A 23184-nucleotide genomic window follows, 5' to 3' on the forward strand; every position below is an offset into this window, starting at 1 on the left:
TTCCGTATACGGACCGTATACGGAATGCAAAAAACGGGCCGTATACGGAACGCAAAAAACGTTTGTGTGAACAAGCCCTAAGGCTACTTTCACACTAGCGGCAGCCTTCTCCAGCAGGCTTTGCCGTCGGAATTCACTATAATGGGGGCGGCCGGAGGTCCGGCTGCAGCACGACAAACAAGCCAAGAGGCGGACGGACATAAACTACAGAGTGCTGCGGTTTTTGTCCGGCCGCCTCTTGGTTTGCTGTGCTGTGGCTGGACCTCTGGCCCGGTCCGTCCCCATTATAGCGAAAGAGGCCGGACCCAACTTCCGGCGGCACGGTGGGCTAGCGTTAGCACGGATTTGGCGGGCTGTTCCCCTGCCGAAACAGCCTGCCGGACCCTGCTACCTCAAGTGTTAAAGTGATCTAAGCCACTTTTGTACATATTTGCCGCAAAATCTGCGACTTTTCCCTCTTCGCGTCACTTTATAGAAGAAAAAAGGGGGTGTGATGACGGCAGGTCCACCATATTTATTATTTATTCCAGTTTTCAGGCGTGAATAAAGACAGAAATCTATGGCAGATAGGAGGCTGCCAGAGGGAGGATGTGCCAAATCTATAAGCGGCGCGCACCTCTACATAACTTTGGCGCATCCTCTGGTGGCACTGCAGGAAGCAAGAGCGATGCCACAGCTGTTTGATTGAATCGTCCTGACAATATGTAGTAACGCAGTAATAACACCACTGCAGGCTGACCGGCTACACCAACACTATACTATAATACACAATGCACATATGTGACATAGAATCTCCGTGCAGTTTGCCCTCCCCACCATGTATGAGTCAGTGTGAGGTGGACTGTCATCTATTAAACAAAAGGGGTGTTGTCCCTTTAAGTTTCACAAGGATGACATCAGCACTAGGGCTTGGCAGGCGGATTCAATGAGAGTAAGAGAGCAGAGACAGCTCACAGACTGAAGGGGGAAGGCGAGAGGCAGAGCAGCCAGACGCAGCAGGTAAGCGCCCCGCAATCTCTCGTCATCCTCCCCCCCGGAGCCCCTGCCAGAGGTGACACCCCCAGGAGCAGAGAGGGGGGACCCCCTGCAGCACACACATACCAATATTGGGGGGAGTGTGTGTGTTTATAGGGCTGAAATCAAGGGGGAAACGTCGCACCCCTAGAGCCAGTTTTCTGTGGACTGCTGGGGGATGGGTGTCATACAGTATAGACAGTATACAATATGGGGGGCTTCTCCCTGTGGACGGTCCTAGGTCCTCTGCTGTCCTGCTACTCTTTAGTTTTATTCCTGGGGGCAGCTATTATTGTCTGATGGCAGAGGTTTATATGGCACTTTTGGGGGCGGGGGGTGCTGGGCATGGCCCCCCACCCAGACATCTGATTTCTGTAGATTTAATAGGTACATTTGTATCAATCGCAGTAGAAATGTGGCTTTTAATGATGAATTCCTATTATTTGCAGTAGGTCCATAACCCATAAGACAACCCAGGGACTAGGGGTCTGGAGGACATGTACAGGGGGGGATAGGATGACCCCCAATATCTTCAGTGCAATACATCATTCTATCTGTTTTGTATTCAAAGGGTGGGGTAAAGGCCTGGGAAAAAAAAGCAGAGCCCACCCCCTTTGTTCTCTGCTGGACAGAAAATACAGCGAATACATGGAGGATGTGAATTGTGGCTTGTTTATTCTCCGGCAGATCACACATCTCCATGCAGGGACTTGTGAGGAGCATTACATAACCTGGGGAGATGCCTCCTGGCTCAGGCAGGAATCATTTGTGGTGGTATTAGGAATATGCTCCAGCTCTGCATGTATGTGTGTGGGCAGGACATACAAGCCGTTGTACATGTTACATGTTATGGGATCCCTTGTAGGGACGAGAGGCGTCCATGTGAAGGAGGACGTATTCTGACCAGCAGTGTTTACAAGGCGCAGAGCTGGGGACATTGGTCAGGGTCCTTCAGCCTTACAAATGTTATCCTCACGGTCTGTGATCTATTGCTTTGTGTTGTGGCTCATGTCAGTGCACTGTCTGACGGCTACTCTCCATAGTCGTCCTATCACCGGTATTACAAATCCGCTTTATTATTCGTGTACCAAAGATACAGAAGCTCGACTACACCACATTATCTTACCGAGTGCCACAAAGGGTTTGATTTCTGTAGGTCATATCCAGTTCACAATCTTCACTAAAGGACATATATTTTCAGTCGTCATAGGGAATTCATCAATTTAAGTGTATTTGAGATTAGTTTTTAGACTGGAGTTGCTAGGCCATTGATGGAAATGGCGCACAGTAGTAATGTGCCACACGTGTAATATGGTTGCGGCTATTTTATTATTACTATTTATTACATTTTTGTGATAGAATGCTTGGTGTGGAGTCGTGGCTTTTTAAAAAGTCACCGTTCATCGATGTGATCTACTCCACAATTCTGGCCCACTTTTCACTCCATATCTGCAGGTGGCGCTCAGTCGTAACCGCCTTCCCCCACTTACGGCTTTTTGAGGGCTTGATAAGTTTCCCCGTTTTATATGGACATTGTTAGTAATTCCTTTGTGGGTGTACGTAGGTGAACATGTATTTGATAGAATATCTTATAAAATGTGAGGTCCTGGTTTTAGCATAGAAAAAAATGACGACCACATCTGTGTTGTGTGCCTTGGGGGTTCCATGATCTGAGACCCCCACATGTGATGTCACTCGCATGTCATGACCCGTGTTGGTAAGCAGCAGCCCTGAATCCATGATGCACTAATACAATAATAAACTCCACTGGAGTTTTCCTTTTAAATTCCTAAAAATGTCATTAGGCTGAATTTTTCAAGGGTTTTACTATAGAAAACCTGTGCTTGATGACCCAGAGAGATCTCATGGCGACCTGTGTTCTGAGGAAGGTTTTCCAGGATGGCAGATTATATTCCCACAGCACTGCCTCGCTGTAATATGGAACCATTACGATAAGAGGGGTATATTAGGGATTTCTTAGATTCAAAATATCAGCCATCCTGGGTTCTCCTCCTTTAGCGGTTTGGGTCTAGGACATGCTAAGACATGTACAGCGTACAGGCTGTGTTCTGTTAGAATGTGACCTTAGAATTTTCAAATGAAATTCATAATAACGTGTAATATGTGCCCCATGAGGAAAATGTCAAAATGGGTTGTGCACTAATTTCCAGACGCCTCAGGCTGACAGAGCCCGCATTGGTGATCATACGTCCCTGGTGCTGGGTCCAGCCTCGTTCTCTCCCCGACCTCTGCTGATTGTCTCGGGTCCCTTCTTGTAAAATTCCAGCTTGATGCTGCGGCAGCCAATCGCTGGTAGCAGGGCTGCTTTGCTCCCCCTCGCTTAACGCGACCATTTGACATGATGCAAGGGAAGCAGCTATCGGTGATTGGCTGCAGCGGCGTCAAACAGGAATTTAACATGGAGGGACCTGAAATGAGCAGCATTGGCCAGGGAGTGAACGAACTGGGACCCAGTGCCAGGGTTCAGGTAGGTGTGATCACCAACACAGGTCCTGCCAGTAGGAGAGGGCTGGAAATGAGTGCACAACCCCTTTAAAACCAGGTTGGAGTTGCCATAACTGGCATCAAATGTCGCAAGATGTTAGACGTAAAGATGCACCAAATTTGTCAAACGCGAATGTCTTGAGATGTTGCTCTACTTTCTATGCCACCCCCTTGCTGGAGTAAGGTTTTGTGACTTTAAAAAGTTGCGGTTGATAAATCTAGCTTCAGTTGGCTCGACAGGTTAAACCACTTCCTCTTTTCTGCCCAAAAGTAAGTGGTTCAACCTAAAAAGTAGCAGAGCCCCTATTTTGGAACATTAAGCCAGAATTCTGAAATGCATGACCTGAGTACTAATGAAATTTATAAATATAATTAAAGGGATTGTCTGACCTAGGAGCCAACAACCCCTAATATGTGCCCCATTAAAAACAAAACCAAACACCTGTCTGCAGTTATGCTCCGCCTCCTTCCTGGCTGCTTCCGGTCCCCACAGGACTAGGAAGTGACATGGTCCAAAGACTGTTGCGGCCAATCACAGGTTTCAGCTGTCACAGCGACTTAAACAGTACATGACAAGGGACGAACTATTCAGGCAGATGTGACTGCTAAGACTAGCGATTGGCTGCAGCGGTTATTGGACCATGCCACTTCCTAGTCCTGTGGGGACCTGGAGCAGGAACGAGGCACAGCAGGACTGTTTTATTTTCATAAAATAGGGCAAACAATAGAGGCCAGCTTCTTAAATCCATGCAGGAACATGGAAATCCCTGGTCAAAATATCATTCTCAGGCCTCTTGCACACGACCGTATGTATTTTGCAGTCCGCAAAAAATACGGATGACGTCCGTGTGCATTCTGTATTTTGTGGAACAGAACAGCTGGCCCCCAATAGAACAGTACTATCCTTGTCTGTGATGCGGACAATAATAGGACATGTTCTATTTTTTATTTTTTTTTGCGGACCCATTGAAATTAATGGTTCTGCATACGGTCTGCAAAGGAAAAAAGGACACGGTAAGAAAATATGTTCATGTACAAAGGGCCTTAGGGGGTTTTGCATCACATTTTATGCCTCAGTTTTTCATATATGTTATGAAAAAAAAGATACAAAAAACGCAGCGCACCATGTTCTTGTATCCCGCAGAGTCTGGTAAAAAATGAAAGTATATAGTTGTCCCCCCCCCAATGGATCTCTACAGATGCTACTGTATGACCTCAGTCTGAGGTATCCATTTAATGTATACGTTAAACGGATTGGAAAAACATGATGTGAACCCAGCCTTAGGGCTCATACACACAGCTGCATTTTACGCTCGTGTACGGGGGGCCTTAACCACTTATCCTCATATAACCCCCCCATCTGTTATTCTACAAATAAAACCTGAAAAGTCTCTGCAGGTTGATGGAGAAGTGTAGAGAGCGATAATTTTTGCCTCCTTGTATTGTCTGCGGAGGGTTGAGAAGTTGTCATTTCTGAGATAGTCATGGTCCAGCCGTGAATGGTCATTCTGACATGTTTACTTCAAATATTAGAAAGGCACAGTTTTCTGCTGAGCGTCTTTAATAAATGGCTAATTTTGATTTGTAATTATGATACCTTTAGGTTAGTCACGTGGGGCGGCTACAATGAGGTTTCTGCACAGGGGACGTGTAAGGATGAGGTTAAACAAATGTCTTCCATGTGCTGTGTAAAATATCCATACCGGATTCCAGCCGTCAGCCTGTCACCACTCCTGATCTGCCTGTTTTAGTAACTACTTGCGTGCCCTGTGTAATATAAGTTCTGGGGCATCTTTTCAAATAACTCGGTGTCATTCCTAGGTTATTCCTACTAGACGTTTGTGAATGAATTGCTAGTAGTCTGCAGTAAGGGTCCATCCATCTGGCTGTTACAGTTGGGGTTGGGCCCCTGGACAGTCTAACACCATCCCAAAAGTGCTGCCAGTGTCAGACTGTGTGGACCTTAATTAGACTAGTGGCAATTCATGTATACACTTCTAGTAGGAATAATAGAGGAAAAGCACAACATAGTCCTAAGAATAGATGCTCCAGAAATATGTTTATATGTTTAAGGCAGACATGGCAGTGGCCGAAGCTGCAGATTTGGAAATCCACATTGCAGGTCAATTTCTGCACAAAAAATCTGCATAGTGTAGATGAGATTTGGTAGATCTCATACCCTGTGTTGGTACTGTAATATGCTGTGGTATTTCTGCTCGGGAATCCGCTCAGAGAACAGCGCCCTGTACAGTATTAGAATGTATTGGCACAGATGAGCCGAAGTTGCAAGACTTCAGGTAATAACTTAAAAAATTAATTTCTACTGTTAAAAACTTTTACTGAACTCGGGTCCGGTTCCAAGTGGTACGTTGGAACCAAACCCAAGTTCAGGAAATGTTTTTTACAGTAGAAATTTGTTTATGAAGTTATTATGCGAAGTATCGCGAGACTTCACGAAGTAATAACTTTGGCTCATCTGAGCCAATACATTCTAATACTGTAGGGAGCTCAGTGTAATATTCAAATAAAGTATTATCCGTATCGACTTTGGATGTTTTATCCGAAGTCGGTTCGCTCATCCCTAGTGATAAACTCTCGCAGCGTGTCGGTGAGAGGTCCCGTCCTGACAGGATCGCACTGCATTATACTGATTTAGAATTCTGTGTAAGGCCATATGCACACGGCCGTTGTTCACGACCGTGAGCGGTCCATGGAACCACGAGCTGGATTCCTGCTGAGAGCAGGAGCGCACGGCGTCATTGGTTGCTATGACGCCGTGCGCTCCCTGCTGCCGGCACAGTACAGTAATACACTGGTATAGATCATACCAGTGTATTACTGTATTGCGGCGGCAGCAGGAAGCGCACGGCGTCATAGCAACCAGTGACTCCGTGCGCTCCTGCTCTCAGGAGGGATCCAGGCCGCGGTTCCACGGACCGCTCACGGCCGTGAACAACTGCCGTGTGCATTCGGCCTGATAGTCAGTCAATACAAGCTCCTCTGGAATTCTGCTCTGCATCGGTGATGGGCAATTATAGGATAGCTGCCTTTCCTCTCTGGTGGCATCAAAGGCAGAGGTTAAGAGATGCCGTACAGTGGCATTTTGCGAAATGGTAGAAATATCCGCAGCACTCTCCCATTTGTGCAAAAAAATACTATTTTTATATTTTTTTTTGTTCCATCAGCAGCTTGCAATGCAATGTTTTTGCTTGATAAAGACTTATCGAAACGTCTCATTGTAAGCTGCTGATGGAATAAGAAAACTGTATTTTTTGCATAAATTGGAGAGTGCTGCGGATATTTCTATGATTTTGCTATTTGAAGAGACCCCTAGCCTGGATCTCCTTCCGCAGGCACCACCACTCTGGACCTGGACTATTGGTATGATTTATCCCATGATGGGATTTGTAGTGCTCTATACCATTTGTTAGTACTGTGGCATTTGTCAGCACATGAAGTCTGTTTTTGATGGATTCAGCTGGAAGGAAAGCACAGTGTACTACAATTGTACATGATTTATTTTCCCAACATATACGTTAAACATGGGACAAAAGCATGTTGGGAATACAACCGAAGATCTTTTGACTTCTGTTCCTGAGTGAGTCCTATTAAAGGACATCTGTCAGCAGGATCAACCCTATTAAACCAGGGGGGCAGGCTGCCCCTGCTGATTAAAATTATACCTTTCTTGTGAATATTGCTTGTAGCGTTCCCAAGGGGAAAATACTTGTATTTATGCAAATTAAGGATTCAGTGCACTGAGGGGTGTGGCCAGCACTGAGAAACTAGGCCCCGCCCAGTGGTGCGCTGAGAAACTAGGCCCCGCCCAGTGGTGCACTGAAGCCCTCAATTGTATAAAAGTCTTTAGTTTCTTGGGACCCCAGCATCCAATTTTCACAAGACTGGTATTATTTTGATCAGGAGCAACCCTACAGGGAAGTATGTCTGATCTTATGGGGTTGATCCTGCAAACAGGTGCTCTTTAAGTCCGTTACATGGCAGGGGGTAATGTGCTTTGTCCTAAACGTATAAATAGTCATATGTGGCTAATCGCGGTGCTGTATTGTCTTTTCTAAACCTACTTATTTCATTGTCTCTCATTACTATGGAGATCACTTCAGTGTCACTGGTGGCCCCTGTGTGGTAATTGCACAGTGCTGCAGCCAACCTGCCTGACCAGTCCAGGACTGGGCGGCCTATTGTCATCTATGCTTTGGTTGTCAGGCAAATGGTGTTTTTTTTAGCAAGCTGCCCTTCCTCCGTGGCGCCCTCAGGGAAAGATGTCCTCTCAACCAGAATCTTTGTATAATGGCGTGTATGAAGGGTAATGGCCTGTAGACCTGGGACAACTCTTATCTCGTGATACTTTAGGCCTGTGCTATAACATTTTAGCCATGGTATCCCTTGCCTGTTCTTGTAATGCCCATCCATCCGCTAATACCATCAGTTAGAGCGAGAATTAGTGTCGGCCATGTCTGGAGGCAGATTGAATAGTCCTTTGCTCCTTTTTCTCTCTTTTATGTAAAAATAAAGACAGCAGACAGCACGTGGATCCGATGATTTTTTTTTTTTTTTCTACTATTTATTACAAATTTTAATGTGTTCACATATCAGTGGTTTTCCATTCACTGTGGGAGTCATGTAAAACTTTGGTCAGTGACGTATACCAAACTCGCCCATTGAAGTCTGTGGGTCCGTGAAAACAGTTTACAGACCACTGCTGGTATCTGTTTTCTGTCAGTGGTTTTCGCTGATTTTGAGTAGGAGACATTCTGCAAGTCCCTTTTTCATCCTAGCAGTGCATGTGGATACCGAGGACATACACTGGCCAAACATGGACCATTCACTGATGAAACACTGACGTGGAAATTTATCATTTACCCCATGACCGTTTCCTATTTGTGACTATTTACTGGTAAATGCTATTGCGCTTAAATGTAGGCGCAAGTGGTGTTTCAATGCCGCCCATGCCACTTTCCCCAAAAGAGGAAGGGTGTCCGAGGCCAGTCATTATTTTTAAAGCATCATTCATTCCATGGCGGTGTACCTACATAATATAAAACAAGTACAATGTGCAGGAAGGATGACACTGTAGCTGAAGGTAAAGCCGGTCATGGCGGTATAGGGCAGCAGGGTTACTGTAGGTTGTAGGCTTGTCTTAGGGGTGGGCTTTCAGTTTTTTTGTTTTTGGGAAGGTTTCCACTGTGGGTGAGCGTCTGATATGTTGGGGTAAAGAGTTTGAGTATTGACGATGCGCAGGAGAAATCTTGGGGGTGATTGTGGTAAGGGCAGATAAGAGAAAAGTAGAGAAGTTCTTGTGATGATCAGAGATTAAGTTGGGAAGGTATTGGGAGATCACGTCACAGATGTATGGAGGGGACAGGCTGTGGACGGCCTTGTATGTGTAGTTAGTGTTTTGTACTGGAGTCTCTGGGCAATGGAGAGCCTGAAAAGGGATTGACAGCGGAATAATGGTGGGAGAAATGGATTAGTCAGGACTAGAGGTGTGCGAGTCTGCTAGATGGGAGGACATAGAGGAGGATGTTACAGTAGTCTAGGTGGGGGATGATGAGGGCATGTACAAGTATCTTTGCACGCTCTGGATTGAGGAATGTGAGAAACCGAAATATATTTTTGAGTTGGATGCAGCAGTTGTCAGGAGAGGTGACAGGTCCTCTTTAGGCCAGAAAGAATAAAAGAAAAAGGAGATGGTGGGGGGGCACTAAAAGACAAGCAAACCCCTTGACGACGAGCAGTGTTACCCTTCAGCTTACAATCTAAAAGTCAGGACTGATTAGAGGCTTTGGCTTGTCCTTCTTAAAACCATGTATTGTGGAAACCCTGTTCCTTCTAAACACGTATGTCAGAGACGAGTACAGAGATCCTGGGGGAACTCCCGAGGCTCCGGCTTTTCTTGCCTCTCCCAAATATGATTTCTATTAACATGTTGTAACTCAAGCACATGTTCTGCTGTGAGAAAATTATATACGTAACCTCTCCGGGTCGGAGGCAGGCCGAGCCTGAACGGAAGAGCTTCCTGTTGCTCAACTGTCTTCAGTTGTGTGTGTGTGGTTTTTTTTTTTTTTTTTTTTTGTTTTTTTTTTTCCCCTCTCTCCCTTCTCTCCTCCATGAAGTCTGTCTTTAGGCAGAGACATTTGCCCCAGATAGTACATGATATAAGACATGAAAATTCATTCCCGGTGTGCGTGTTTTCCAGAAATAATGAAAAATATTGATGGCAATAAAAGATGTCATTTACCCTGCTGTGTTCACTTGGGCTGAAGGCCTAAGCGGTGATTATGAAAGGAAGTGATATAATAGCTGACAGGAATTAAGCCACCTCACTGGCACGTACTGTCTCACTGCCACAGACGATGACTGGAAAAGCAAGTGGCTCGATATGGCACTGCGCAGATTGCCAGGACCTGATCTTTCTACGCAAATCTAACCTGACGGATCATGGAGACCGTAAATATGCATGTTCAGGAGATGTGATAAATTAATGGTGTCGGTATCCTATGTTATATGACAGATCAACATTTTCCACTGTGACTGCCCAGAACAGACATGGAACAAGCTGTGTAGGTTCGGTCTGTTAGTATGGCGCCGCCTGTACTGCTTGCCCTGGATGAAAGGATGAGCTTTTATATCCTGTCCATCATTAAACTATCACTGCCCTGTGGCTGATACGGGGCACCAACGTGACCAATAACTAATTAGAATAAGATCAATGTCATTTCCTGAGTTGAGTATAAAGAGGGGGGCGGGGGGGGGGGGGAATTGGGTGTTTGGAGAGTTAAAGGGGTTGTGCCAAGTTTTGAAGTTCTGTGGCTAGGGGAGAACAAACTGATCATGGGTGTCTGGCCGCTGGGACCCCCACTGTTCCTGAGAATGGCAGTCTTGGTCCCTCAGTCTGATGGAGTAGCAGATTGAGCATGCACCCTGTCGCTTCATTCATTCTCTATAGGATTGCTGTAGATGGCAGAGTACAGCATTCTGATATTTCCAGCCCTCTCTTAGAGAATGAATGTAGTGGCAGGATGCCTGATTGCCCTGCCGATCCATCAGACCTGGTGGAACTAGACCTCTTTTTTTTTTTTCAGGATCCGGGGGCCCCAGCGATCAGACCCCCAGCGATCAGTTACCCCCTGTCCTATGGCACACCATTTTAAAGGGATTCTGTCACCTCCCCTAAGCCAAAAAACGATTTTAAAGCAGCCATGAAGCACAGCTTACCTGGATTAGGCTGTGCTCTTTTATCTTTAAATCCGTCCAGCAGTTACTGCAAAAAACGACTTTGATTGATATGTAAATGTGTCCTGAAGGTGCCCAGAGGGCGTTTTGTTCTTCTTAGAGAGCCCAGTACCGCCCCTCTTACAGTGCCCAGCCTGCCTTCCTTGTACTGTATAACCGCCGCCCCCAGCCTGCCACAGCCTCTCCTCCCTCTCCTCCCCCTCCCTCACGCCGAACGAAGTCTCGCACAGGCGCAGTACCCACTGAGGGCTGCGCCTGTGCGATCAGCAGGAGACTGAGGGCAGCAGCTTCATCCTCGTCACTGGGCATGCGCTGAGCCCAGTGACGTCCGATGCTCGCTCTTCCCTGCTGACTGAGGGAAAGAGCTAACATCGGACGTCACTGGGCTCAGCGCATGCCCAGTGACGAGGATGAAGCTCCTGCCCTCAGTCTCCTGCTGATCGCACAGGCGCAGCCCTCAGTGGGTACTGCGCCTGTGCGAGACTTCGTTCGGTGAGAGGGAGGGGAGGCTGTGGCAGGCTGGGGGGTGGATAGACAGTGCAAGGAAGGCGGGCTGGGCACTGAAAGAGGGGCGGTACTGGGCTCTCTAAGAGGAACAAAACGCCCCTCTGGGCACCTTCAGGACACATTTACATATCAATCAAAGTCGTTTTTTGCAGTAACTGCTGGACGGATTTAAAGATAAAAGAGCACAGCCTAATCCAGGTAAGCTGTGCTTCATGGCTGCTTTAAAATCGTTTTTTGGCTTAGGGGAGGTGACAGAATCCCTTTAAGTTGGCTGTATATGTTAGATAAAAGTTAGTCAAATGGGACTATTACAGTGGGATTGGCCTAATAAGGTGTATGTGGGTCTTGTGACTTTACCCCAACAGCAGGTGTTGGTGGCAAGAAGAATGGGACTATTGGATTTCTACTGACATATACTGAGTCTTGTTGAAAAGCACACTGACTCCAGTAGAGGTAGGGTGGCGTAAAACAAACGGAGTAACATTTCTATGCAAAATTGCTATTTGGAAAGATGCACCTACTTTATGAAACAACTTGGCGCAAATTACGTCACGCTGTGTTATAGCATGCCCACTAAAAACCCAAAATGTTTCATAGCGAAGGCTACACAACGCCTGTGACATGCTGCAGGGTGCCGTAACCTGACAGTTGCAAGAAATCCAGTCGCCTGCTCCCGTTTTGCTTCTTAGAAATGCCAAACATTAATTTAATTCCTTGTCTGACTTGGCATATGCTGCGCCAAGGTTTTTTTAGGCATTACTCGTGTGCATTGCCATCAGATGAACCACGTAAAGGGGTTTTCCAGGTAGTTGTGATTCTGTGTGATGGCCACTTCTGGGATCACGTCCTGTACATTGGTCAGAAAATCTGTCCGATGATCTGTTGGTGTAATCCAGCCCTTAGATCACACGCCCAGTCATTGGTCAAGTAGCAAGTGATATGATTGGCTGGTAATGAGCCCCATAGACATGAGATTGTCAACAGATCCTACCAGCCAAAAAAAAAAAAGGTGTAGGTAGCTTTAATTAGTGATGTTTTTCTTGCACGGTTGGTGTGAGGAGAATTGTGGTAAGTTTTCAGTTTACATAAGGTTGGTGGTTTACGACTCCTACAGAAGAGATCCTATCAGCAGACTGCAGCTTTGAGCCCTGAGCTTGTTTGTGCAGCTCTGTTTATACGAATCCGCTGTGAAGATGTTCACATTGCATCTCAAGAAGACGTGTGGGTCTTGCAGGAGAACATGGCTGTTCACTGGTTGTCACATTGCTACTTATCAAGTTAGGGTTTACCAGACAATATGCAAGTCTTATTTTATAGGCATTCCCACATGCACAATGTACCCGGACAGCTGAAGTTTCTCATTTTTGTATGAATAATTTGGCAGCATCAAAAAAAGATCCAGTGTCAACTATAAAGGGCATCTGTCAGGAGATCTGTACCTATGACACTGGCTGACCTGTCACATGTGCACTTAGCAGCTGAAGGCATCTGTGGGTCCCATGTTCATATGTGTCTGCATTGCTGAGAAAAATGAAGTGTTCCATTTGCAAATGAGCCTCTAAGAGCAACGGGGGCATTGCTGTTGCACCTAGAGGCTCTGCTTTCTCTACAACTGCTGAGCCCTCTATGCTTTGAGCGACAGGGCCAGACAGTGAAAACATGATCACTGCAGAGAGAGCAGATGTAATGGCAACGCCCCCCCCCCCCCCCCCATATCATTGCTCGTGGAGTCTAACTTGCATATTTTTCTCAGCAATGCGGGCACACAACACAGATGTCTTCAGCTGCCAAGGGCACATGTAAGGCTACTTTCACACTAGTGGCACGGACCTCTGGCAGGCTGTTCCGTCGGGTGAACAGCCTGTCAGATCCGTCCTGCCGCTAGTCACCGCGTGCCACTGGACTGACGCTCCGTCCCTATTGACTATAATGGGGGCGGTGCGGAGTTCTGGCAGAGGCACGGCGAGAGGCTGCTGGAATGAATGTCGGACATGTCGTCGTTTTATTCTGGCAGCCTCTTGCCGTGCCTCCACCTGAACTCCGCCGCTGCGGCAGTCTGGGGGCACACGTTCACTAGCGGCAGGACAGATCAGACAGGCTGTTCACCCGACGGAACAGTCTGCCGGAGGTCCATGCCGCTAGTGTGAAAGTAGCCTTACAGGTCAGCCAGTGTCATAGGTACAAATCTACTGACAGATGACTTGTTAATGGTAAAGGGGTTTTCAAAAGTAGAATATTGATGACCTAGGTGATTGGTGGGGGTCGACAATCGCCACTGATCAGAGGTTTGGAGAAACCAAAATGCTTTGGTGAACACGGCGGCTGCTATACAGCTTACCAAGCACAGCGCCATTCCTTGTATAGTGGCTGTGCTTGGTATTGTAGCTCCAGCCTGTTCAGTTGAAGGAGACTTTGCAGCAAACGGGAGGGGCGGTCCTTCACACTGCATGGCTGCATTAGGATTCAGGGTGAGGAGGCGTGTCTCAGTAATCCAATCTGATTGGCTGGCAGGGAGCTGCTGGCTACAGTGAGTCTGTATGGGAAGTGAGGGAAAGCAGTTTTTGCCTCAGAACTGTCACAGGAGCCACCTTGAGAAGGTCCTCATATTGTAAATGTTTAAACAGCCGTAACTAAGGGAACATTCAAGAAACTAAAAATTGCTAACCTATGCTAAAATGTACCGTATTTGCTTGAAAACATGACAATTACAGTTATCCTTTAAAGATGCTTTAAAATGATTGCATCAATATAATCGTATTGTCAGATGTACACAGTTGTTTGGGATTTATGAATTCTTATCTGTACACATAATAATTCACTGATCAAGTATTGTGCACTTCACTTAAAGGGAACCTGTCACCGGGATTTTGTGTATAGAGCTGAGGCCATGGGTTGCTAGATGGCCGCTAGCACATCCGCAATACACAGTCCCCATAGCTCTGTGTGCTTTTATTGTGTAAAAAGCCTGATTTGACACATATGCAAATTACCCCGAGATGAGTCAGAGCTTGAAAATATGACTCTTCTCTGGTCACACAAGTAAGATATGACTCTTATGTTAATTTGCATATGTAGCTTCTTTTCCAGGGCCTTTAGGGCTCATGCACACAGCAGCGTTGCAGGTGCAGACCCTTCTACACTGCTAGCCTCCCTACATAGGCCTTCTGTGTGCTGCCATTATGGGGTCCCCTGACAGATCCTATTCCTAAGATTTAGTGCTTCCAGGGAAGGATACCTCAGGAATAAGATGTGCACCCCTTATACAATCACTACTGTTCCAGGATCCATGTGATCTGAATTTCAGTCTCGACACAATAAACCATTGTGCACATTGGTTTATTTCCTTGGTACACCATGGGAATTGTTTGTTCGAGGACAGTCTGTATAGTACTAAGTGTCTGAGGCCGACACTTGGATTTCTGCCGTGACTGTATGGTGGATCGGCACAAGGGTTATTTGAGTGCTTATTTCATGTACATTTTGGCACTTGCGAACTTTGCCTATTTTCACACTAACGTTTTTGCTGGATCCGGCAGGGCTCAGTAAAAAACGCTTCCGTTACTGATAATACAACCGTCTGCATCCATTATGAACGGATCCAGTTGTATTATCTTTAACATAGCCAAGAAGGATCCGTCATGAATTCCATTAAGTCAATAGGGGACGGATCCATTTTCTATTGTTTCAGAGAAAACGTATCAGTCCCCATTGACTTGCATTGTAGGTCATGCTCTGCATCCCAGTATGAGAACGGAATGCATTTTGGAACATTCCGCTCTGTTCAGTTACATTTTGTCCCCATTGACAATAAATGGGGACAAAACGGAAGCATTTTTTCCAGTATTAAGACCCTATGACTGATCTTAATACCGAAAAATATTAGTGAAAGTAGCCTTGGCTTTAGGTTGCAAGCATTAATAGCTTGAGGGTGCCCATACACAGTGGTTGTGCCACGCAGCTGGGAATGGAGTGGCAAAATGCATGTGGATTAAAGCAAATGGCCACGGTTTTGGACCAATGAAACACATAAAACCATGCAGAACAACAACTAGTGTGACGCACCCGCCACGTGTATGGGCACCTTATAAATTGCTGTACCATTCGTGGATGGCTCCGTTATGGACTCCTGGACCTCCTTCCATACTCTGAAGACATACTTCTGAAGAAATTTGCCTTAGTATGTGAGATAGGAAGAATGAAAGTTACATTGGAGACAATGGCATAAGTGTGAGTTTTACAGTCTCTGAGAATCTGCATCTCTACAAGGCTCCTGCACATGACCATATCCGTTTTTGCGCTCTGTGGCTGAGTGCTTTTTATTTTTTTTCTCCTGCAGAGAAGTCCTATCCTTGTTCACAAAACGGTCAATAATAGGACATGTTCTCTTTTTATTTTATTTTATTTTTTTAAGGGAACTACAGATACGGAAAGCACACAGGTGTGCTGTTCTCATCTTTTGCGGCCCCATTGAAATGAATGGGTACGCAAATTGACCAAACATTAGAATTTTCTTTTTCATGCTACTACCCATTGATCTGTTTAGTTTGTGATGTTCAGCTTGATATATTTTTTTTTTTTTCTCTTCTGAAGGGAGACTACGGTATAGTTTCTGTATAACAGATGGCAGTGTCACTTTGGTAAATGAGCAGCTGATCTTTCCTTTTGTCTCCCTTGACATCAATTCTATATAGCAATGAGGTGATGCAAACTTTTTCTTCCCCATTTGCTGCTTGCACAACAGACTGGCTAGATCGGGGCTGACATCACATCTTGGGTTGTGCTTCCTGTACATAAAGCTATTTGCTTGTGGCATATAAGGATATAAAATATACGTTCTGATGACCGTGTGAAAAGTTTATGGCTGTTCTTGAACAAGTGGATAAATGACACTTAAAGGGGTTGTCTCTCAAAAAATATTCTACAGTTTTTAAACCAGCACCTGAATCTGAATACTTTTGTAACTGCATGGAATTAAAAATTTAGCCACTGAGTTATTTAATATGTATCAGTATAGCGCCACCTGCTGTTTTGTTTTATTCTTTTGTTGTCCTGCTCACTGAGGTGGTTGCACATGCTCGGTTTCATCCTTCATCTGCCTCCTGAGCTGTGATGGGGAGACCATGGACGCGCCCCCTGAGCTGCAGCAGAAAGGACACTCCCCTTGAGCTGTCAGCTTGATATAAGTCTAGCAGAGCAATGAATGGGGAGATCTCTGGATCCATGTGAGATACAGGGCTGGTTTAAAACTTAAAAATGGGAATCCGAAGTGGGCTTTGGTACTGGCTGGTACCTTTGTACCAAAGCCCACTTCTGATTCCTATTTTAAATATTTTTTTTAACTACACAGATATGAATACAGTAGTAATTCACCAAAGTCTCACGCGACTTAGGGTGAGACGAAGTTTGGCTCCACGGAGTCGATACATTTTAATGCTGTACGGAAACGGCATTAACATCGAAGTTTTTGAGCATTGTATGGTGGCTGTGCTTGGTATTGGTCTTCAAGTGAATGTGGCTGAGCTGCTTCTAGGCCACGTGACACATGATCGTGTTGACACTGACTAGGAAAAGCAGAGAGAAGCCTGCAGCGCTCACAGGAGTGCCGGTGAATTCTCAAACAGCTGATCGGCAGGGTTCAGTTGTCAGACACCACCGATCAGATAGTGTGGATAGGTCGTCAATATCAAAATCCCAGAAAGCTTCAAGTGCACTGGGGCATAGCTTTTTTTTTTTTTTTTAAAGTGCTCTTTGCATTGAGTTACCCAACAACCCCTCCCATTTTCCTTTGAGTGATGGCTGTAGCATCCAACAGGGCACCCCTATGGCTGTCACTCAGAGCCGAGGGGAGCGATGCTGAGAGGACTTCACAGTGAAGCCCCGGGCACTTGCTGGAGAAGAATGCCAGAGCACGTCGGGGATTGGAGCCTCCACAGACATAAGGGAAAGATCTGCACCTGTTCTGTGTTTAGAGCCACACCTGGTTTTGACTAAAAATCACTGATGGAAATCACTGACCAAAACACGGACGTGTTAATGAGGCATGAGTCCTCATGCACACAGCCGGGTGCAGTCTGGGAAATACGCCCCGTGGGTCAGCCTCATGTCCTGCATTGACAGAGGCTCCTCTGACACAAACTCTCTGCAATGTAGTAATTTTATGATGCAGGGAGTTCCTATATGATCATGGGTACAGTTGGTGCTGGGACATCCTGGCACTGACTGTACCCACTATACACCACCCTAATCACTGTCCCGATACCAGCGCACGTTGCTATAGCACAAGACTTGTCCCCTTTAGCTGGGTTTTCTGTGTATGTGCTATATGTATCCCTGTTTCCAGGAAATGTTCCATGTTGTGGTTTCCGAGGAGCTGTAGTTAGTCTTCATGACCTTTTAGGACTGACCTTGTTTCTTCCCATTTCTTAGACAACAGGGTCGTTTCTGTATAGACGCATGAAGGTTATTCCATTTTCCCGGCTTCCAGAAACGCACAATACACACACACACACACACACACACACACACACACACACACACACACACACACACACACACACACACACACACACACACACACACACACAAAAATCTGTTTATTTCCTTACTTATCTGTAGGTGACTAGGTGTGACAGCAAGTGCAAACAAATTGCCTTATATACCGATACGCAAATCTCCGAATGATGTATGTGGTGGACTAAGAAAATGCTTTTATGTTCTTATCCATGTGCAGTTTCTCATGCGCTTCCCAATGTGCTATTTAGCTTTTTCTTCAAAAAGTTCACTCTGCCCAGCTAATCTTCACGCTTTCTAAATGTGAATGCTTGCAATATTGAGTTCCCTTCTACATGTAGATCTTCTGCAATGCGGTGTCTGAGAGCGCAACTGACACATACGAAAATAAAGGCGAATTTTACATGAGCTGTTCATCTGAACTAACAGCATAATCATTACCGGTGATGCTGTGAGTTTTTGGTGACCAGACCTGTGGTCCGACTTTGAATGCTGGCAGATCTCATCCATCCCAGGGAAGACCATTGGCATGTGTGGGTGTACATGATCTGCAAGGATGGATTCTTACCCAGATTGGTTGAGAGTGCCTTCCACATGAATGAGTGGGCCCAGAGAATACCGCAACAACATTTTCCAGACCATAACTCTGTCACCACCAGCTTGTGTTCCTCCAGCAATGGTTGTAGGGTGTTTGTTCTGTTTTTCGCCTGACACGGCAATGTCTATCCGTTCAATGCAGCAGAAGACGTGACTCATCGGAGAAGGCAACCCTTTGCCAATCGGCAGAGGTTAAATTCAGATACTGCTGTGAAAATGTAAAGCTTTTTCTGCTGATACAACTTCATTAGCAGAGGTGCAGTGACCATCAGTCTGCTTCAGAGCCCCATATGCAGTAGGGATCCCTGTACTGTTGTTTGACACATGTCTGGTAGCCCCCGCTTCATTTTGGTGGTGTACTGCTCCACTGTAGTCTCAGTCCACCCTCGCACACCTTCACAGCTGAAGTATACGTCTCGCATCAATGGCACGTGGTGCTCTGCAGTTTCCACATCGCTTATTCACAAAGGTAACATTTGTCCACTCAATACTTTCACTACAACAGCATGAGAACCGTTCACAAACTGCGCAGTTTCAGATATGGTTCCACCCTTGGCTTGAAAGGCAATAATCATCTGTTTTTGCAACTCTGATAAGTTATCCCTTTTACTGAGGGATGTGTATGCGGACAGCCTATCGCACACTTTATAAACCCACCAAGCCAGCTTATGACACGATCCTTCATAAGCTACGCACGGTCGATGTTGAAAGTAGGAAGTGATTATAATAATGTGAGCCGACTGTAGGATGTTGTGCATTTCCTTTCTACAGGCTACAAACAGGTTAACCGGCCTTAGTGATAGTTGCTAGGTGGGGACATTTCCAGCCAGCTTGAGGAGCCTTATACCAGCCTCTGAGGAAGAAACGAGACTACATTATAGTGTACCATCCATTTAGAAGAGGTAATTGTGTGTGTTTAAAAATTCTGTGGCTATAACCTGCCTACAGCTTCCAGACTCCAAAGACCTTTGTCTGATAGAATAAGAGCCCTGGCATGGAGACAGGTTGCCAATCTGCTAAGTAACTGCCGCCCGCATTTGGGTACTTGTAAGGCTACATGCACACAACCGTTGTGTGTTTTGCGGTCCTCAAATTGCAGATCCGCAAAACACAGATGCCGTCTGTGTGCGTTCCGCAATTTGTGGAACGGTACGGACAGCCATTGATATAACTGGCTATTCTTGTCTATCTTCATCTCCATCTTCCATCTTCCATCTTCATCTCCATCTTCTATCTTCCTGTTTGTGGCACATTAGTATATGTGGGGGGGGGGGGGGGGGGCTGGGCTTATCAAGATGGGTAGTGACCATGGCGGCCATTTTAAAGTCGGCCATTTTGAATCCAACTTTTGTTTTTTCAATAGGAAGAGGGTCATGTGACACATCAAACTTATTGGGAATTTCACAAGAAAAACTTTATTCTTTCATGAGTTATTTATAAGTTTCTGACCACTTATAAAATGTGTTTAATGTGCTGCCCATTGTGTTGGATTGTCAATGCCACCCTCTTCTCCCACTCTTCACACACTGATAGCAACACCGCAGGAGAAATGCTAGCACAGGCTTCCAGTATCCGTAGTTTCAGGTGCTGCACAGCATATGCTGTGAAGATACGAGATGTGCAGCACCTGAAACTACGGATACTGGAAGCCTGTGCTAGCATTTCTCCTGCGGTGTTGCTATCAGTGTGTGAAGAGTGGGAGAAGAGGGTGGCATTGACAATCCAACACAATGGGCAGCACATTGAACACATTTTATAAGTGGTCAGAAACTTGTAAATAACTCATGAAAGAATAAAGTTTTTCTTGTGAAATTCCCAATAAGTTTGATGTGTCACATGACCCTCTTCCTATTGAAAAAACAAAAGTTGGATTCAAAATGGCCACAATGGTGTGTGTGTATGTATGTGTGTGTGTGTGTGTGTGTGTGTGTGTGTGTGTGTATATATATATATATATATATATATATATATATATATATATATATAATGATGTGGACCAAAACAATGCCCGTGTGCATGAGGCCTGTTGCTGTATTTAAAATGGCAATTGATAGGAATACAGTAAAAGGGAGAGAGAGCTGGCTGAATGGAGAGTGAAGGTACAGGTATTGGAAGATTGACTCGGAGTAAACTAGGCCTGTCTACTAGCTTTGCAGCGGTGGTAGACCTAAGATCTGCCAGTCCATGCATAATTTGAACTGACTACTGATATATACACATACTTTACCATAATTGCCAGTAAAAAAGTTGTTAATTTTTTTTAAACCAGCCAACCATTGGCGATGTGGTGAGGAGAGAGAGCGTCATACTGCAGCCCCTCCAACTCTGCGTTGAGTTGGGGACCCTGCCTTGCAGGAGGTCTTCCCAAAACTGGGTGCGCTGTCCCATCACTCTACCGCGGCCCAGCGAGAGCTGGAGAGGGATTTTAACTGTGAATACTACAACCTCTATCCTACCACGCCTTTCTCTGAGGACCCACTTTAAACACAGAACATGATTTTGTTAATATATGGTTCTGTACTGAAAAATCATAAAATATGATCATGTTGATCCTCTCATCTTTTACTCTATCCATACTGAAGAAAAACACAGGGCCTGTCTGAGCATGCATGTTTGTGAGGTCGGGCAGTTTTTCTGGCTATGGCAGCATTTAGAGAGGTTTTGTATAGCTAGCTGCCAAGCTGTGTTTGTTGGCATGTGGTAATACCAACATTCATTTACAACTTGCTTCCCATTTTGGTACCGGGGAGTGACTGTTTAAAGAGACTATGGGAATAACTAACATACACAAGACTGAAGGGTCCTTTACACAGGCTGAATATCGCCTAGATCATCGCTATCAACCGTTCACAGTAACGCTTTTTAGTAATTATCTGGCGGTATAAATGTATTGCCGATGAACAAGCTAAATGCTCGTACATCGGGTAATTGGATCATTTGTGTGAACACGAAAACCCTTGTTTTCCGACAGCAGATCGTTATGGTGAAGAGTGATGGAATTAGCAATCGCTCCTCCCCATCTCAGGAGGAGATCATTAGATGTAAATGCAGTGATCTCCTCCACCAGTGAGCAGCAGATTGTTAGTAGAGAAGCGTTCCTTCCCGACAATCTGCTGTAATATCGTCCCATGTAAAGGGACCTTAAGACATATAAAAAGGGCTGAACATAGCAGAGTAGTGATCAGGGGCTTCATCTATTAACTTATTGATGCTTAAGGCTACGTTCACATCTCCATTAGAGATGATCTGGCATAAATGCTGGCTGTCGGCCGGACAAAAACAGCTGCTGCAGTATTTGTCTGGCCGAAACCCAGTATTTATGCCTGATCGCCGGTCAGTCAGGGTCTCGCAGCTATTCTCTGCCGGAAACTTTCACTGGAGATGTGAACATGGCCTAAGATTGTATTGTGTGAATGGTGCACTTTTTGAAATGGCTTCAGTGTGAGGTCCTGCAAAACAGATGGTCCAGGCAAAAGCAGTGTAACAACCCCGAACTTCATTTCTGTAGAGAGGGGTTATATAATGGCTGCCAGGGCCCTCTGGTCAAACCCTTCATTTACTTGTCTGCAAATACTGTACAGTTGCAAATAACGTTTTCTTCCATAAGGTGATGAGGCACATTTTGCCTTGTGAGTTGTTTTCGTTCTTTTAAGATGCTGTCTGGCACAAAGTTCTGCGTGTGCCGCTAACGGTGTGCTACTCCCACGGAAATGTGCTTGTTTTGCTGTGTGATGTGGGCAGAAGAGTTCAGTAGGTTGCAGAGGGAGAGCTTCTAGAGCAGGCATCCTCAAACTGCGGCCCTCCAGCTGTTGTAAAACTACAACTCCCGCAGTGCCCTGCTGTAGGCTAATACCTGTAGGCTGTTCGAGCATGCTGGGAGTTGTAGTTTTGCAACAGCTGGAGGGCCGCAGTTTGAGGATGCCTGTCTAGAGTATTGCCATTCTCACTCCAAGCAGAGGGCGGCATTGGGGTCTGAAAACATTTTTGTATCTTTGAGACTTAATTTGATCAGAAGATTTAAAGGTGTATTCCAGCACCAGAATTTTTTTTCCCATGGGCTGCACATGCTAGAAAATTTAATTATATCGCACTGATCCCCCTGCCATTGCTGTTCCGATGATGCTGGGGTCCTCGCTGCGATCCACTTCCTGCTCGTGTCTTGCAGGAAATGGCTGGGGATGCCATTCAGCCAATCACTGTTTGAGGCGGGGCATCCCTGCAGCCAGTCATTGGCTGAGCAACAATCCCAATCCATTTCCTGCTGTGTCTAGACAGGAGCAGGAAGTGGAGCACAGTGTAAAGACTGTGACAAGGGATCAGGAGGGCAAATATTACACTGTAATGCCCCTCTAAAGGGGTCAAACCCCTGTAATGCTTGAGCACACCTACAATAGGGATAACATGATATTTGTACATAACTGAAAAGCAGCGCTTGGTTTTACAAGTCACAACCTGAGATCTAAACATGAGTACGGTATATAGCACTGAAGTCCGATCTGTAGCTTATGGCCTCACTAAAGCACCTCATTCTTTCACAGGCTATCCTGTTACATGTGTTTTGTCAGTACGCTATACACTGTGACACCCGATGGTGAAGGAGATATCCATTTGTTACTCACAGGACCAGTACTGTATTTACCCTACTACTTACCTTACCTTACCATGGTGACACGCGCTATGTGTGGGCAATGGTGCAGCAAAAGAAAATGTGTTAAAAAACAAACAAACGGATGTCTTTGGTTCATATGCAATTTATAGCCTCATTATTAGAATTAGAATTCACTTTTTTTCATTAAA

General features: G+C 45.6%; 1 protein-coding gene across 1 annotated transcript in view; it reads left to right on the forward strand.

The window, feature by feature from the left end:
- Positions 1-920: 920 nt before the first annotated feature.
- Positions 921-23184, forward strand: part of CSNK1E (casein kinase 1 epsilon) — a 51517-nt gene continuing 29253 nt past the window's right edge. The window contains exon 1 of the mRNA XM_044300936.1: positions 921-999. The gene's annotated coding sequence lies outside the window, so the exon portion shown is untranslated. The remainder of the gene's footprint in view (positions 1000-23184) is intronic.

Source organism: Bufo gargarizans, chromosome 7 (assembly GCF_014858855.1).
Source record: "Bufo gargarizans isolate SCDJY-AF-19 chromosome 7, ASM1485885v1, whole genome shotgun sequence".
NCBI lineage: Eukaryota > Metazoa > Chordata > Amphibia > Anura > Bufonidae > Bufo > Bufo gargarizans.